At 48.2% G+C, this 17118-nt stretch overlaps 1 protein-coding gene across 6 annotated transcripts in view; it reads left to right on the forward strand.

Annotated features, from left to right (window-relative positions):
- Positions 1-7671: 7671 nt before the first annotated feature.
- RAP1A (RAP1A, member of RAS oncogene family) overlaps positions 7672-17118 on the forward strand; it is a 42160-nt gene continuing 32713 nt past the window's right edge. Inside the window, exon 1 of one of the 6 annotated variants that reach the window (XM_075115852.1) lies at positions 7672-7775. The gene's annotated coding sequence lies outside the window, so the exon portion shown is untranslated. Of the gene's footprint in view, positions 7776-8071; positions 8375-9878; positions 10187-14242; positions 14457-17118 lie in introns of those variants that run through there. The other 5 variants (XM_075115857.1, XM_075115856.1, XM_075115853.1 and 2 more) reach the window with 5 other exon arrangements.

Raw genomic sequence — 17118 nt, forward strand, 5'->3', positions numbered from 1 at the left:
CATCATATGCAACTGTTTTATCTTTGCTCATTTCTATTGCTAAACACTGGCTGGGAGATGAGCTATTTTAAAATGCATCTGCTGTTATTTATACAAACACTTTCTTTTCAAAGGGCAACAGAGGAAGTGTTGAAAACCAAAGCACCCCCAAATGTTGCTAGGATGTAATTGGGCTGCTTTTCTGCTGGTGATGCAGACACGCATGCTGTCCGCTAGCAGCAGACAGGATGGCTCATCTTTTGAAGAGTTTACCACTTTCCATGATCTTTAGCTGCAGAAAGGCAAGTCAGCGTGTGTTGCTGCAGGTGTCCGGGCACCACAGGGTGACCTGCCAGCCCTCGCAAGCCAGCAGCAGCAGCGATTTGTCTGCCCAGGGCTTCCACGGGGAGAAACCTCATAGGGTTGGAGAAACATGAACAAGACATCCAGCCCTTACTCAGGCAAAGTTTCCAGTCAACTGAGTCATAAGGAGTGGAAGTGACTCATGATCTGCTGAGGAGGCAACAGCTGATTTCAGAGATGAATTCACGGCTGCATTGCCGGTTGGATGGTGACTGTGATACACTGCGGCTGCCCAAAAGGGAGAAGGACTGTTGTATTTGGGAGGGGAACGTTTGCTTTCCGGCGCAAGCTGTCAGGAGGCACGGGTGCCTCGTGCTCCCTCTTATTCAATGTTTGCTTTACTGTTAACAAAAAGTACCAGCCTTTCTGTAGGAAAGTATCTACTCTTCCCAAGCAAGAAGCATGAAGCCAGTGTTATTAGCTTGCGTTCAGGAAGCAACCAGAAAATGAAGAGCGCTGTCATAAGGCTAAGTGTTATTGTAATCGTAATTATAGTGGAGCAACTAATAAAAAGAGCTGAGAAACAGCCTCTCCTGAAACAGCTGTTTTAAGGCAAGCTCCTGGTAACACCTGGAAGCAGAAGGAGTAGGAGCTTGCTGGAGCGTGCTGGAGTGTCTCCAAGGCTGTGGGATGATTAAGTCCACTTAGGACAGCAGAGCAGCACAAATTGGGAACACACATCTCTTACCCAGGTACAGGTGAGTTCACTGTTAGCTCACTGATGTCTTTATAAGCCCCGTCCTGCAGCCCTGGCCCTGCCCTGACTGGCTGCTGGTGGCTGGGTGTGCTGCTGGTGTGGGGTAACTGATGGGGATGGGGGAGAAGAAGGGTGGGCTGAAAACACATGGTTCCTGCCGTGTCCAACCCCTGGATGCCAGCAATCACCAGGACTGACCCTGGAAGGGACCAGCTATCAGCTGGGAGAAATCAGGAACAGGTAATAAAGAAATCTCATAGATCTTGTGGGGTTTCCAGCAGCTTGTAGACAAGTACCTGGATTGTGACTTTTACCTACTAATTAAAAATTGTCCCCTGGCTATAATACAGTCATTGTGTGACCATGCTTAAAGAAAACAAGTGTTTAAAATGCATGAAAGGAAGCACAGGAGCAAGTGCTTGTTGAATTAGACTTTTTCTCATTTCAATACATACAACATTTAATCTCAAGGCAACGCTTGCCTCATTGTGTGTGGTTACCAGCGTACTCGCAAAGTCAAAGGGATGTCTCTGACTTCTAGTGCTTAAAATATTTAAATCTAATTATTACTTACTTTTTCTTTTTCCCCATACTTCCCGCCCCTTCCCTGTACCACCTGACTTTTACAAAATGGAAGTAGAAAAATGGACACTGCATCTGGCCTAGAAATGGCTGAAACCAGCTCTTCGTGGAGGATGAGGTTTGGTACCTGGGTGATGCACCGAGGTGCCACCTCGTCACAGGGGGTGGGTGAGTGCTTGGCTCCCAAGTGCTCTACAGGAAGAAGTTGGGTAATGGCAGAAAACATGTGGTTGCAGCTGCCTTTAAGCGGTGAGCACGGTTTGTCAGCTGAAAAATAACACTTGTTATTGCTCACTTTGAACTCTGCTGTCCCAGCCTTTCATGCTTGAGACTGCCTCTCCTGGATGTTGCGGTGACGGGGTCTGGGAGCTTCAGCCTCCTCTTGCTTGGCTTTGCCTCGTGCCAAGCCAGCGGCTTTGATCAAGGCAATTTGCGAATTGTGCGTGGGATAAGTGAGGGCAGGACCAGGCGCTGGGCTGCGCTGGCTCTCTGCGTGGAGATGCTAGCCAGGCGTGCTTGTCGGGGATTTGTCAAGTAACCTACAAACGCGTGTCAGGATGTGCTCCGTTCGCAGCTGCCGTCGTGTGAGCGAATCCCGGAGCACACCGCAGGGCCTCGTATGGCCCTCGCCTGGGGTCAGTAACTTTCCTTTTTGTAGGTGAGTAAAATATTTTGTTGCTGCTGTTTTCACTTTCACCAGCTGGCCCAAGCAAGAGGCAGGCGGCTTTCTGCTCGGCAGCGGGGCAGGACTGCTCTGGTGTTTCCCCTTCGCAGACACCCACGTTTACAAGTGGGCTGGGAGGAGGAATGAAACACCAGTAGCTGGAGAAAGTCCCAGGGTAAAGGAACTGCAGGCAATTAATCCTCCCGTTTCCTTATCAGAGAAGAGCTGGTTTACAACTGGAAGCGGTGCGTGTGTAGAGCTGCGTGGGCAGGATTATTTCCTTCTGGGTCTCCAGGCTGCTGCCTTAAAAATTATACGGACCTCCCCATTTCCCTCTCCGACTCACTCCTGTGATTCTGCTTGGCCAGGCGCTTTGTGCAGGTATGAGCTGCTGCTGGGTTAGATCCCAGCCCAAGCTGGGACCGTCCCCCTTTGTGGGTCCCAGCTTCTGAAAGACAAAATCACCTCTTCCATCAAAAAATAGATGCAGCAAACTGCTTGGTAGCAGCTCTCTGCCATGAGTAGACTGGCTATGTAGTGGGGAGATGCATGGTAACAGATTGCTTGGAAGACTGATTCAAATATAGCTCCACAACCAATACCTGTAATTAAAGATGAGAGATGTACGCAGGCTGATGTTCAGCTCCTGTTTTAGCTTTGAGAGTCATTTCCTTGCCACAGTCTCATCTGGTAGTAAATGCCGGGCTGCTACAGTTTTGGACAAGTGAATTCTTGCTTGCAGAAAGCAAATAGCAAAACCAGGCCATTATGTTGCCATTAGACCAAAAATTGGGAAACCCTGGCTTTGACAATAAGTGGTTCCCTGCCATACCTTAGGGGTTGGAAGTGTGATTTGTGCTTCCTTTCACAGCCTCCTATGATATCGATCTATAAAACCCTTGAACCAGAAACCCATATCAGCCTCTGCCTTTCTTCCTGCTCTGCAGAGTTGCGAGGAGCAGACGCCAGACTGACACCAGGCTTTGCTGGCAAGGTGGGATAACGTTTGGGAAGCTGTGTAAGAAGCCTCCATGCTTCTCCCTCTTGGAGAGACCAGTGAGGGTCACAAGGGAGGAAAGCCTGGGCTTGCTGGTACTTCTGAACAAGGGAGCCCTGTTCCTGCTGCCTCGTCCTTTCTGCAGTCCCTGTGCTCACAGGTGGGGACATAATTTTTAAGGCTCAAACCTGGGAAGTACTTTAGCATTTGCAGCTACCAGTTGGGGTGCAGCCTCTCCTGTGTTTTCAGGCAACTGTAACGATACCGGCTGAATCGGGAGAGGAGAGGGGCAGCAGTGCTGCTGCCCTGGGTTTGCAGCTCATGGAAAAGCCAGCCCGGGCTTTCCCTTTGGAAACCTACTAGACCTTTTGTGGGGCACTGCCTCGGGACCAGCCACCCCTCCCCAGCTTCCATACCTCCCAGCTCATCCGCCTAATCATCTGGTAGCTTCGCCCAGCCAGACAGTGGGCATGGAAAAAACAGGTCTGTGGCAGCCTGAGGAGGGATGGCACCTCCAGCAGAGGAGTCTGGTCCTGTCTGCTCTGGCAACCGGCTCATGGCTTTGGAGCTCACCTGCCTCCACAGAAGTCAGATGCTGGTGTGTGCTACGTGATCCTTTATGGTCCGATCCCTGGCAAGGACACGGTGCCCGGCTGCTGCACAGCTGGTGGTGTGTGATGAAGGGCATCTCAGTGACCCCTGAGCCACGTTATCAGCCAAAGGAGTCGCTGTCGGTACAGGTTTGGTGGTGTGGGTATGTGCTGCTCATAACATAACTGTCACTCTTCCTAACGATACACTGCAGTCTCATCTGTGAAGAAAATATTGTGTTTGCAGTTCAAAAGCTCATGTTGAGGTCTTTGCAATGAGCTTTTTTTCCTGATTCTTCCATGACTATAGTTTAAAAAACCCTGTTAATGTGAGTTTAGAGAGGACCAGTTCCTTTTCTGTGCAGCTTAAGTTGAGACAACCAGGACACAATCATCACGCAGTCAGCACCTTTACTTCTAACAACTAGAGCAATAATAATGTGTTATTAGCCTGTACAGTGTCAAATACACTTTCATTTAAATGTGCTGTTGATGTGTGTTACCGAGCTGACTTCTGCTCTCTAGTCCTGTGATTCTATCAGCCAGGAATCCAAGCTCATTATGCGATGGCAAATTGTTTCTGGATTTCATTAAATCAGCAGATGGGCATTAGCTAGATATTTACATCAGCTGAACTTGTGATAATTTACCCAATTGGGCAATTGTTATTTTGGAATTGAAAAAGTCCTGCGGGACCATGATTCATTTTTCACTTGTGTGCATGAGTCTCGGTGCAACCCCTGCAACTCGGCTGCGAAAGCAGGCAGAGAATTGCAGCCCCTCTGCAGGTGCTGGGGTAAGTGTTTTCCCTTCAGTTGTTCACTGCTGCCCCAGGCCAGGAAAAGGGGAGCAAAATTCTGGTGTAAGTTAATATAAATGGTTTTAGATCAGAGAGTTCAGAAAAGACGTTCTTGTGGCAACTTGTGTTTTTATATAAATAGAAGGGTTGTGATAAATAACAACAATATTTCTTATAAAACTGCAGAGTTAAGGGCCACTGGATATCTTGGGCTGTGTCCAGGACGTAACAGGTTGTATCTTGTATGTGACAGGAGGTAGAGACTCGATTCTCTTTGCCTTCTGACCTTGCCTTTTTGCTAAGGTTGAGTGGGGTAGAAATCCTCTGCTTGGGGATGGCAGCAGGCTTTCCCCATGTCGAGCTGGTGTAAGTGATGATGTCAGTAACACTGTAGATGTCCCTGAAATAATAGGATTTGTTATAAATTGGAAAACACATGGAAAGAGGTGTGGACACAGGCCTCAACACCCTGTTGACAGATTGAATTTGCCGACGAGCAATCCCCCGTTGCACAAGAGATAAGGTGCAGCAGTGGAAGGGGCTGCAGCACCGGCAGCCTGGCTGGAGGGCTGTACCCCTCCTGCTAGAGAAGGGCAGCGCGGGGGCCTGGGAGAAGGGAAAATCCAGGTTTATCCTGTTGAACCGAGTAGGAGAAGTCCCCTTGATCACAGCTGAACCTGGACCCCTTTCTCCTTCTCTTCTACTGACTTCATAACCAGGTTCACATTCATCCAGATCTAATTTCACATACTTGCAAAGTCTGACTCAGCAATAAATGTTATCAGCTTCCATTCAAACCTGCAGGAAACTGGAAAAAAGTCAACCTTCCCAGAACAAACATTAAATAGGTGCTTTGTTTTGCTGAGTCAGGCCCTGAGTGTGCCTGGACCCCTATTGTTTTGAAATTTTGAAGATGGTCCACGACCCATGAAACAGATAAGAGTTTGTTTCATTGGGTACAATAAAATTCTCGAGTCAGTAGTGCTGAGTGGGAAAAGCTGCAGATGCATTGATATCTGGGCCAAAGTTCATTAAACCTTTCAATTTTAAAGGAAGCCTTGGGTAGAGCCTTGCAAAATGTTCCTATACCCCCCTGTGTATTGAGCCTTTTAAGGGCATAAGAAGAGTCTCCTTGCACAGCTTCTATTTGCAGGAATTAATTGTTTTCACTGGCTTAACTGCTATTTAAAAGCTGTAGTTACTGATATTTTATCTCTGCATGTTTTCCAGATACAGCCTTGTGTTTTTAACAGAGAGCTAGTGACTTCCTAAGTTCACAGATTTCATGATGATGTTTGTGTTCAGAGGAAACAAGTTGCTCAACCACCAGCGTTAAGCATCCTTAAAGGCAGATGATGCTGCCACACCGACTGCCCCCCTGCGAGAGGAGCGACTGAGCCCTGCTGCTGAGGCTGGCACGGCTGAGTCCTGCGGAGAAAGAAAATGTGGAAATCCCTCTGCTGAGATTACCCTGCCTCCAGCTATACAAATTAAGAAACAGTGATTCACCTGCTCGCTCCCAGCACGGTGGTCCCTGGGGAAGGAGATATGCCTTGCTAGGACTTGAGCCATAAAGAACAGGGATTTATAGATCAGTATCAGCAGCCACGAGTTGTACCTGGAAGCAAAATTCTGCGCTGTGTTATTTCTACTGCACGCACAGGCACTGCGAGCGGGAGAACTGGAGCACGGTTTTCTCTGAGAGGAGGATGAAAGTGGGTACTCTAAGATGCATTTGCCTCCCAGCCACTGACTTGCTAGGGATTTCAGATAAGTCATTTAATCTCTCTGTCTTAGCTTCCTCATCTGTAAAGCCAGACAGGTAATATTTAGCATTTTTGTTGGAGCTCTGGACAAAAGGTAGTGTGAATGCAAAAATATTACTGGTCTCTCCTCAGACTTCAGCAAATCTCCTGCTCCTGTCCCTGAAGTCTTGCAAGTGAAGAGAGCCGAGTGCTGGGGAGGGCACCCGGTGCGCTGCCTGCTGCGGAGCAACGCCGCTACCTCGACTCCTTGGTCTGCAGCCTCACCTTGAGCGTCCCCGGGGACGGTGGCTGCAGTCCTCGCCCTGGCCCTGGCCGGGTAATGAGGTGATGTCGTGCTTGCCGACGGAGATGTTCCTCTGCATTTTAAGTAACGCTCATGCAGAGCTATGCATTCAAATCATGGAAGCAATTAGCTCTTCCTGGGGCATTTATACATTTTGAATGAGAAAAAATTTTTAAAATTTGACTGGAATTTATTACCTGTTAGCATTAGCTTTTCTTGTATGTATTTTATAGCTGAATTACAGTTTGTTAGGACTGAGGAAGCAGTCTGACAGATCATGAGACCCTGTGCAGCAGCTATGGTGAACTTCTGACCTGCTCCTTTATGCACGGCTGCTGTCACTCGCAAACCCCAGGTGGCATAAAAACAGCATCAGGATACACGCGCTGTTTCCTCTTGCTGCATTTCGTCTGTTTCTCCTTGATTACAAATGTATCTTACTTCAATGTTAGGAATGACTTTTTTTTTTTTAAATAAAACACCACGCTCTAGTTAAGTCCTGCGTTTGAGGCAGCACAGCCGCGGTGGCCGAGGCGCTGGCAGCCCAGTGCAGCGGGGGTCCTGGGCCCCGCAGCAGCGATGCCACGGTGCCCTGCGGGACCCCCCGAGCCCCGTCCCGCCGCGGGCATCGCGCCCGCCCTGCCACCCCCCTTCCCTTGCAAAGCAGCCGCTCTCGGCCTAATCGCCCGCTCGGCCCCGGCTGTCACCCGCTGCCGTCGCTCGGCCTCCTTCCATCCGCCGGCGGCGGCCCTGAGGCGGGGCGGGCGAGGAGCCGGTGCCCCGGGCCGGGGAGGCCCAGGGGTCCCCGAGCCGGGGTAAGGGGGCCCCGGCGGTCCCGGCCCCGCCACCGCCCGCAACTTTCCACGGGCCTCCCCGGCCGCGGCCCTTCCCGCCGCCCCGGCTCCGCGCCCCCGCCCGGCCCGGCCCGCCCCGCTGGCTCCTCCCCAGGCCGCGGCCGGTGAGGGCGGAGCGGACGCGGCGCCGCCGCCGCGCACAGCAGCCGAGCCCCGAGCCCAGCGGCGGCGGGAGGCGGCGGGCGGCCCCGGGCGGCGGCGGTGAGCGGGGCGGCGGCGGCCGGGGCAGGGAGCGGGCGCGGTGGGACCCCGCGGGAGGTGGCGGCGGCGGGCCGGCTCCGGGTGCCCCCGCTGGGGCCTGGCCACGGCGAGGCCGCGGGGCCGCGTCCCGGCGGCGGGGCGGGAGCGGGCGGGTCCGGCGGCGGGGGTCCGGGGCGCCAGGCCGGGGCGGCGGGGCCGGGCTGAGCGCTCCCTCCCCGGGGGCGCGGCGAAGCCCGGCCGGCTGCGAGGGGGAGGCGGCTTCTCCTCGGCCCCGGCCGCGCGGGAGGGCTGCCCGCGGGGCGGCGGGTGTCCGCGCTGGGCCCCGGCCGGGGCCGTGGGGCTGCCCCGTCCCCGGCGGGACATCCATCTTGTGCGCCGGGCCGCCGGCTCCGGGCGAGGGGAGGCGTCGGGGCCGAGGCGGGGGCGGTTGGCCCTCGGCGCGGCGAAGGGTGTCACCGTGCCTGGGGAAATAACCAAAATTCTTCTGGCGTTTCGTGGAGTCAGGTGTGCGCCGGCTCCCCGTTCCCCCAGATGCAGGGGCCGAAGGCGCAGAGGGGTGCAAAAAAGCTCATGGGTGCCCTCCCCGGAGACCGCTGGAGGTAAAGGGAGAGGGCGGACGGCGGGCGAGGGCCAGCCTTCGCCAACCGCCTGCTTCTCTGCCCCGCACGGACGGCAGGAGCCCTGGGGCGGGAGGCAGGTGGGATGAGGCAGGCCAAGGGGACGGCTCGGTGTTGGAAGCGGGCGCTGAGCAGCCCCTCGCAAGCCGTGCGAGCAACGCGCTGGTCCGCCCTCATCCTGCGGTCCCAGGGAGCCGTTGTCTCGGACCAGTTGGGCTCTGAAATGGTTTCTTTTGCTGCCTTCACTCGTTTTAAAGCGACAATTTAAAGAGAAGCTGTTCTCCACATAGGGAAACTTTTGTGTTTAGGTACTTTTTATTAATCAGTGTCTTTGCTTACGGTATTTGAGTTACAGTACAGGTGCTTTTTGTGCAAGGCCTTCTGCAAAGCCTTCTCGGTGGGAGGGTTACGGTTTGGACACGCCGAGTCGATACCGACCAACAGAGAACTGGAATTGGCTCTTGGGTTTTGCTTTGCTCACAACTCGGAAAGAGCTGCAAACAGGAAGGGCAAACCATGAAAACGCTGAGTTTCAGTAGGTTAACGAGGTAGATAGTATTTATTAAAGTAGTTTTTTGACTTGAAAACGCCTGTCTGCCTTCGGAGTATTGTATCAGCGCTCTATAATTAGTGTTGCTTTTGTAATTCTGTCTGAGTAGTGGTATTGCTCCACGTAAAAAGAGACACCAGATTATTTGAAGAGTTAAATTGAGGAACTGGCTGCTTAGCTGAGAGTGGCTGTCTGCCTGAAATGTTTCACTGTTGTGATCTTTGTCGTTACTTTTCCTTACTGAAACAGGGTGTTATTAGCTCCCACTGCTGCTAGCAGATCCCTCAGATTCTGAAAGGCTTTTAATGTGGGAATTCGTGAGACTTTTGGCAGTAACAGATGAAGCTATGGACAAAGAGAGAGTAGTGCGTTAGCAGTCAAAGGTGTGTGCCTTTAGTGAGAAGTTATCCCGAATGAGGCAACTTAAAGGGAAGTTTTAGATGGAGCTCCCTTGCCTTTGTGATATCCGCAACTTCTTTAATTTATAGAAGCGGTGTGGTTCACCATGTCCCAAGTATGAAATGCTGTCCGATTATCCTGACATCATTATCACGTTGCTATAGTGACTTCATTACGCTGGGAATGCCGTGTACGCATCCTGTTGCTACGGAAAAGATATGTGTAATAAATAAAAACATTTAATGTTCTGTTCGTCATTGTGGCAGAAAAAAAGCCATCGATTTATTGATGCGATTGCCTGAAGGCTGACGGCATATTCCAACACAAGTTTGTAATGCCAAGTTAGAAACGGGGAAACGGTCACTGCGGTTCTCAGCAGATTGTCCCTTCCTTCTCTCTGCTGTGCCGGGTAGCTGAAGTTGTGAAATCCTAGTTTTGGAAATGAGGATGAAAATGTGTGTGTCGTTCTGAAAGGTGGAGTCGACAGGAAGTGCTGTGCTCGCATACACTGCTTCTAAAAATAATCTGTTTTCATGCGCAGTGTTTTCTACACACCAGGAGGAGAGGAGTGTTTGTGTTCTGTCTGGCTAAGATCATCCACAGGAAAGTGAGTTATACTTTGTAAAAGCAGATATTTCTTATGGCCTTTGTAAATGTAGGAGACCATGTCCGGAAGGGTGTAGCTGGTGTGATCAAGGGGCCGGGTATGGTGCAGAAGAAACCTCGATGGTGTTTCGTAGGCCCAGCCGGAGCTGGCAGAGCCGAGACCTGTGATTCTGGAGACTCAAAGGAGCTAAGAGCGGTGTCCGTCATCGCGTGTCTTGGCCCTCGTGTGGGTCTTTAGGGTAAGTAGCTCCGCTGAAGGTTTTGAGAGGACTGCGTGCCAAAAGTGGCTGAATTACTAGCACAGTATAACTCCAGTGACACGTTAATGCTTTGATTTGGAGACTGATGTTTACACGGTTTATCAAAATGGTTTATATTTGAAACCATAAGCAGCAAATACAGACATAGACTATTTGTGATACATTTCATGGCTGCTCATCCCATCTGAGGCTTGTTAGTAAAAAATGAAATGCAGTTAGATAGCAGTGGTGTAACGTGGACATACTCTAACATAAAAGTTTTAATTGTATATTGAATCGTAGTCTTGGGCATAAACAACTTTAAACGTTTGTTTGTGCTATATATTGCAGTGTTTTTTCTCGTCCCATGCACATGCACGGTGTACTCAGTGGCACTTTGAACTTGGACTTAGAGAACAGATTGCTTCTGTGCAACTTCACAGAGGCCTTAAAAAAATAAAGAGGAATCCTAATATTCTGAGAACAGGAACATGTTATCTGTGTATACTAGAGAAAAGGAAGTGAATCTTCTGAACATACATGAAGCTCAAATCTTCACTCTTTATATTTGAAATGTTTTTTTACTTTGTAGCTGTTTGAAATTCAGAATTCCCCTGGGTCCAGTGTTGCTTTCAGCCCTGCTGAAATCAGCTGAGCAGAGCGCTGCTGGCCTTGGTCAGCTGGGCCCGGCTTTTTTTTTTTTAGGATACTTTATTTTTTAGGATAATATGGGAGACTTCTGCTTTTATCGCTTTCTTTTAATTTCTGATGAGCTAGATTAATGTCAAACATCAAGCAAGTCCGGTAGCTTTGTGTGTTTAATTCTGCAGAAGCAGATTGAAGAGACACCTAACTCTTAAAACTCGGTCAAGTGCTGGGTTGTGGTGTGGGTTTTTTTGTTGTTGTTTTTTTTTGTTGTTTTTGGCCTTGATTTGAGGTGAATTTTGGTTTGGATGTGTTTTTGTTTTTAAGAGGAGATAGTAGGGACGGTGGTTAGAGGACAGCCTGAATTCATTTTATGCTGAGCTCTGAAGTAGTTATTGATTTAATAGGTAATAGGAAATTAAACAAAATTTTAGTGACAGCATCTTCTTAAAGGGTTGCTCATAAATCCTAGGGTCAAATTTTTACTTGGGCACTTGTGTTCACAGTTTGCAAAAGTTTCTGAACCTGGAAACGTGACACCTAATGGCTGAGATAGGTAAGGATGTTAGAAAGCTGGAAGGAAAAGGTAGTCTTGCTGAGCTATCTTCTTTGATCCAGTTTCTTCAGATCCTAAAACTTGTGCGAGGTGTTCTATTTGCTGCAGTACTCAGGTCTGGTGGCAGCCAGGATTTGAGATTATTCAGGTTCCTAGACTGCTTTCTGGGTGTGAATTAGTGTCCTAAAAAGATCACCTCTCAAACAGGTTTCTCCTTGGATTATATCCCAGCATCATACGTACGGAGAGGATAAAGGAAGCCCTAGCTTTTTGTTCATAAAGCGCAGGTTGGAATGAGACTGCAGCTGTATTAGCTCCCGGCTGTCATTCAGCAGACTGAACGTACAATATGCTTTCCACTGCTAGTGTTGCAAATATAATCAAGGTCAGTATATTTCAGTTAATGGAAATGGTTAAATAGAGCATAAAGTTGTGAAGATTAATTTATTTCAATCCTACATATACAGATGATAGATTGTGTTGGGCAGTCCAAGAGGAGAGGCTCAATTTTTATGGGTAAAACATTTCCCAGAAGGGTTGACTTCTTTTTTTTTTTTTTATTAAAAAGCCGTACAGTTAGAAGTAGTAGTAGGTTATTCACCCTCTGCAGTTGTTCAATAAGATTAGAGCCCTTAGGCAAGTCATAGATTTAACTCCTTTGCTTTCCCATTGTTGAATTTTTATTGTTGAGCATTCAGGAACACTTGGAAGCAAGAACCAAGCAGGAGTCTGACTGATCCAGTTTAGTGTCTCCAACACTAATATTAGAATTAAAAAAAATAAAAATCTGTGTTGGTTAAATGAGGAACTGTTGAAATAATATACCAGGAGAGAAAGGATTAAAATAAGTGTGAAGAAGATATACTTTCATTAATAGCTTCTGAGTAAGAAGGATATAAAAGAAAATTATCTAATGTAAAGTATCTGTGGGTAAACTTTTTATACAAATTTGTTGAAATAGAAATAACCGTTGCTTAGCCTGCATATATAATTGTGAATTATGTGTTGAAAAAATAGTACCTAGCCATATGACATTAATTCTGGATTGCAGTGTGGCTTTTAGCTTTCTTCCCTAGAAGTCCTATACTCCTATGAAAGTTGGTGCAGGAATGATAACTTATTTAAATATCCTTCCATAGTCCAGACCAAATGCAGTTTAGATCTGTGTGTGAGACCAGTCTGTGTTCCGAGTGACTTGGCGTGGGGTTGTCGTGCACTGGCCTTAGCTCGATGACCGGTTCTGCTCTGAGGTGTTCCCTGCCGTTGTTTTACTGCCTGTATTTGTGCCCCTGCCTACGGCCTTCCAGGGAGGTCCCGGCGGTCTGAGGACGGAGCCCCCTCGGTAGGGGGTTGGCATCTTCAGGGTTGGATCACTCGGGGACCAGAAAGCAAATTAAGGGCTTGAACTCCATGGTGTGATGTTGCCCAAACAGGGTGAAGTCTGGCTAGGTGTTCCTCCTGACTGATTCTCTGGAAACCAATGCTATAGCATAAGTACTACAGATTCCTTGGGTGCATCTAGCCTTTTTCTTTCAGAACAGAGTAGAACATTTCAGTTGGAAGGGACCTACAAGGCTCATCTAGTCCAACTTTCTCCTTAAGATTTCAGGATTTATATGTAAACAAGCTCTCCAGAATGCATGGTTTCTTTTGATTTATAAAATAGACAAGACTTCAGAGTACAGACTGGTTTTCCTAGCCATGCCTTTGAGTTTTTAAAAAATGCAAATTATGTGCTTTAAGGTTGCTGTTTAGCTAGTGGACCTGGCGCTCAACACAGCATTTGTTTCAATAATGTTAAATTTTTAGGAGGAACCTGGTTATAGTATATAAAAAATGATGTTTTAATTGTGTGTCATGGAGTATCACCAGGATTGAAAGCAACAACAAGATTAAATGGCTTTAATGTAAGCTTTGAGGCTCCAGCTGAGTGTGCTTTGAGTTGATTTCCTTTTGCTCAGGTGTCAGAGCAGGCTGTGAAAAAGCATCCTCCAAGGTCAGAGTGGATTTGCTGTGGGTGACAGTCCCGAGGGCAGAGTAGGAAACTTAGGTTTCTGTAGATAGTGTCCTCCATGTACAAAAGAAAAGATTTTTTTCAAATTATATGTGGTATGATGCATAAAGTAGGTGTTTCATGCCTGTTAAGATCAGTCTACCTTGTAGTGTTAGAAGCAAAGGAAATGGAGAATGTTTGACAGAAGCTGTTCGTGGATGAGCAAGGTAGCTCTGAAACCTTGTGGTGTGAGTTTGGGTTTACCTCAGCATCCACAGATGTGTCACCAGATGTGTCACTGCCTGCCTCTTGGAGCCTGCCGTGGCAAGGAAGAGGCAACGCTGCACGCTGAAGGGACGAGAGGCCATGATGACGAGTGGCAGCAAGGGGAATGTCAGTTAAAGCAAGGATGACTGTGCCTGTGGGAGCGGTTTAGCACTGGAACAGGCTGCCCAGGACCTTCTGGCGTCTCTGTCACTGGAGACCCACAGAACTTGACTGGGCAGGGTCTTGAGTGACCTGGTCTGACTTTGAAGCTAGCCCTGTTTGGAGCAGGGGGTTGTAGCAGAGACCTTTGGAGATCCATCACAATCCGAATTACCCTCTGTTTCACCGCATTTACATGGCACGGTTGCGTTACCTGCTAGAGTGGGTGAGACACGGTGAGAGCCCCAGTGGGCAGAGCTTCAGGCTGTGGTTTCATGGTGGCTAAATGCAGTCACACACCCCAGTGTCCCCCTTGCTCTCATACTTGCATTCTTAGATGTTGAGGTAACTCAGGGAGCTTAGCTAGCTGAAAACTGTGAGCTAGTCCCAGAAATACATCTGTAGTTTTCAACCGGATCGCTTCTTGCTCTGACTCACTGTGAGGTTGTGCAAGTACCGCTGACTGATAGAGGAAGGAGTTGCAAAGAGAACAAGAAACTGCAGTTCCTGACTATGTCTGACTTAGGGCAGCGTCCTTCTGTCGGTCTTGTGCTGGGGCTGTAGCAGAGGTAACGTGGTGGCTGTCTGATTTGCCTCTTGCATCTGGGAAGAACATGACCTGCGGCGGCTTCTGGATGGTGGATAAATAGGTGAATATTTGCTTTCTGTCCTCAGTGGTAATGGATTGTTATTTGCAAGGAACAGCCTGCATTTATGAGAGTTTATATCAAGCTGCCTTTCTGTTGCTACAGATGTAAGGTCTTCACTGCCTGTTTTTCAGTTAGCTTTGCTTGTTGTGTTGGTGCCTGTTAAGACATCATCGGTGAGCTGGTTTTGCAGGTCTGCTGGCTGACTGAAACCATTCGGAGCGAAGTGGCTCATTATTAGAAGCTTCCTGCTCTTCCCTGTGACAGTGATGATTTTGTTCATTAATGCCTATTTTCTGAGCTCCCTTCTGAAGAAAGGGGAGTGCAGGGGGAAGCCGTACAGACCCTGGTGACAGCGGAGCATCGGTCAGGACGCAGCATGTACCTGCTCAGCTGTTGGCACCTGGTACTTACACGGAAGCACTTTGTTCTGGTGCTCAACCTACTGATGCAATTTCACTTCCAGGTTTGGTGTGAAACAAGTTTTGATCTCCAAAGCTCTGAATGGGACAGAAACTGGTTGCTCAGAGATCACTTCTCCCCTTGCAAATACTGCAATAATTAAGGTTGTCTGAAGCAGTCCATTTAAAGACATTGAAATGAGGAGGCTGTGGCAAGATGGGTGGTGTTCAGGGAGGAGGCACCGAGGGTTACATTCCTAATCAGAAATGGTGTGTTTAAACTTCAGTTGCATTCATCTTCTGTGGGAAGATCCTTTGAGGTGTGCGTGGGAAGAAATGGGACACCAGAAACCTTCCCTAATTTTGATCACCAATCATTTTGGGTTTTGTAAGTTCTCCCTTTGCAGATTGCACTCGCAGCAGCCAGTACCTCTAGTTAAAGGTGAGATTTAAAACTGTTGTTTCTGTTTCTCCTGCGATAGTAGTCCACAGGGCGTAACAGAGCTCCTTTCTCACCGTGTCAGCTGGCTGGGGCAGGTAGGGTGGCTCTGCGTGAATGTGAATGTGGCCACATGAAGACGATGTTTTGATGTGTGTTGCTGCTCCGTGCTGTGAGTGGTCCAGCAAGTATTGGGTGCTGGGTGTTGGGAAATACCTGCTATACCTGAACAGGCACTTCCTCAGTGCGGCTGCAGTGGCTCGGTGTGAACCTAGGTGAAAGCACATATTTAATTCTTTGGATTGAGAAATCCAGATGCTGACAAAAGCAGACCTTGGTATGTTTGGAAAACTGCGGTTTGTTTTCTTTTGAGGAACAAAACCCTGTATCTGGGGGGAAAGTCTCACCCTCCACAGGGCTTTTATAATGGGGAAGAAGCAGGTAATGTAAGACAAACTGCAAAAAAAGAAAGCTCCAGGGCTGCTTACGGCCCACGGCTGCAGGTGGTTGCCTTGCCTTTCGTGCTCTTTCACTGTGTTTGACCGAAAATATGGGGAACGAAGGCAATACTGGTCCTGTTGAGCAGGTGGCCTGGGTCATTGTGGTTTGTTATTTATTTTGAATACTGATAAATGGAAAGTATTTAAAACCATCTGGGGCACTAAAACGAGCTCTGGGTATGTCCATGGCAGTGGGTGTGTTATGGCTGAAAAAGATCTTTATTAATCACTTAAATGAGGCAGTCAAAATATGTGCTGCCTTGGTGCTTCATACGCTCACGTGAGGAGTAGGACGAGCAATTCTGTACTAGGTAATTGTCAAAAGTTAATGGAAAAGACTGCTTTTTGGAAATGCGCTGCAACTGGTAGCACCCAGCGTGTTGGTCAATCAGTTGTGTTGCGTAAGGGCCGCTTGCTGGAGCGTTGCAGAAGAGACGGTTGCGCTTCACTTGTGAGTGGCTAGAACTGCAAATTCAAGGCTGGCTGGAATGTTTGGGGGTTTCTGTTGAAATATTTGTTGGATCCAATGATGCTGTGTTCTGGAGTGTTCTAATACTGAAAAAATTTGAATTTGTCATATTTAAATTGGGGTACTGTGTGTGAACTCATAGCTATGAAGTCTGCTCTTCAAAAGCTCTGAGCATCTATGGCTCTAGCTGGGAGCGCTCCGTGCTTCTAGAAGACCACTATTAGTGAATAATCCATCTGGAATCGGGCATCTCTCAAGTTTTTGACATTATTAGTTGGAAGCAGACCCTTACTCTGGAAAGCACCGAGTATGTGGGAGGAGCAGTTTGGCTGGATGAATTGGTTGCAGTGCCTTTTAGGTTGCTTTTTCTGTCATATTCTTTTCTCAAATGCAAATAAACTGAAGTTGTAGGGAGGGGCTGCTGAGAAGAGGAAAACTTTCATTACAGACAGCTGACGTGCAGAATAATATCTTTTATACGCCACCTACCATGTGATAGTTTAAAGTAAATCATAGTTCACTGGGTAAGGTTATTTCTGGTGCAATTCTCCTTTTTGCGTAAGTGGTCCCATTCCAGCACATCTTGCTCTACCCTGAGATTCGATGTGTTAGCACTGTGCTGGGTAACTGTTACTGGGCGTCAGGCCTGAAGAACAGACATCTTGGTGGATTTATGAAAGAAATACAGGTGAAGGTAAAACAAGCCAATTGTTTCTTTCTGCTTTGGATTATAACACTAATTGTAGTTGAAAATAACATTAAGATTAAAGATACAGACTGAGATGGTTCCAGACAGCCTTTCTCATGAAATATTCATGCATTTAGGGTTTTTAACTCATCAGATCTCTCATAAAGT

This window comes from Phalacrocorax aristotelis, chromosome 21, assembly GCF_949628215.1.
Source record: "Phalacrocorax aristotelis chromosome 21, bGulAri2.1, whole genome shotgun sequence".
In the NCBI taxonomy this organism is placed as follows: Eukaryota; Metazoa; Chordata; class Aves; order Suliformes; family Phalacrocoracidae; genus Phalacrocorax; species Phalacrocorax aristotelis.